Here is a 382-nt window from a genome sequence, read left to right as displayed (position 1 = left end):
TTTTTTGTCTGTTAACTAGTTTTAATTGTCAATGACACAGTGTAGGATAACATAGGAAGAGAGTCTTGATGCTGACTTATCTATATCAGGTTGGTGTAGGCTTATATGTTTCAAATCCTATTTTAATAAGGGTTCTTAAACACTTCAAGCTCCCTTATAACTCACTGACTAAAGATAGGGGAGGAAGATGGCTAGTAGGACAAGGGGATGCAGACCTGTTTAGAAGTAGTTCTTGGGGGTAATTCCACTTCAGGTTGTTGTATGAGCATGTCTGTTGGGGATTGTCCTGATTGCCTTAATTGTAGTTGGACAGCCCATGCCTTGTGATGTACCATTCTCTGGGCTTGGGTCTTGGACTGTAAAAGCAGAGAAAGTGGGCATT

The sequence above is a fragment of the Mastomys coucha genome, unplaced genomic scaffold (genome assembly GCF_008632895.1).
Source record: "Mastomys coucha isolate ucsf_1 unplaced genomic scaffold, UCSF_Mcou_1 pScaffold6, whole genome shotgun sequence".
NCBI lineage: Eukaryota > Metazoa > Chordata > Mammalia > Rodentia > Muridae > Mastomys > Mastomys coucha.
Note: the sequence above shows the minus strand (reverse complement) of the source record.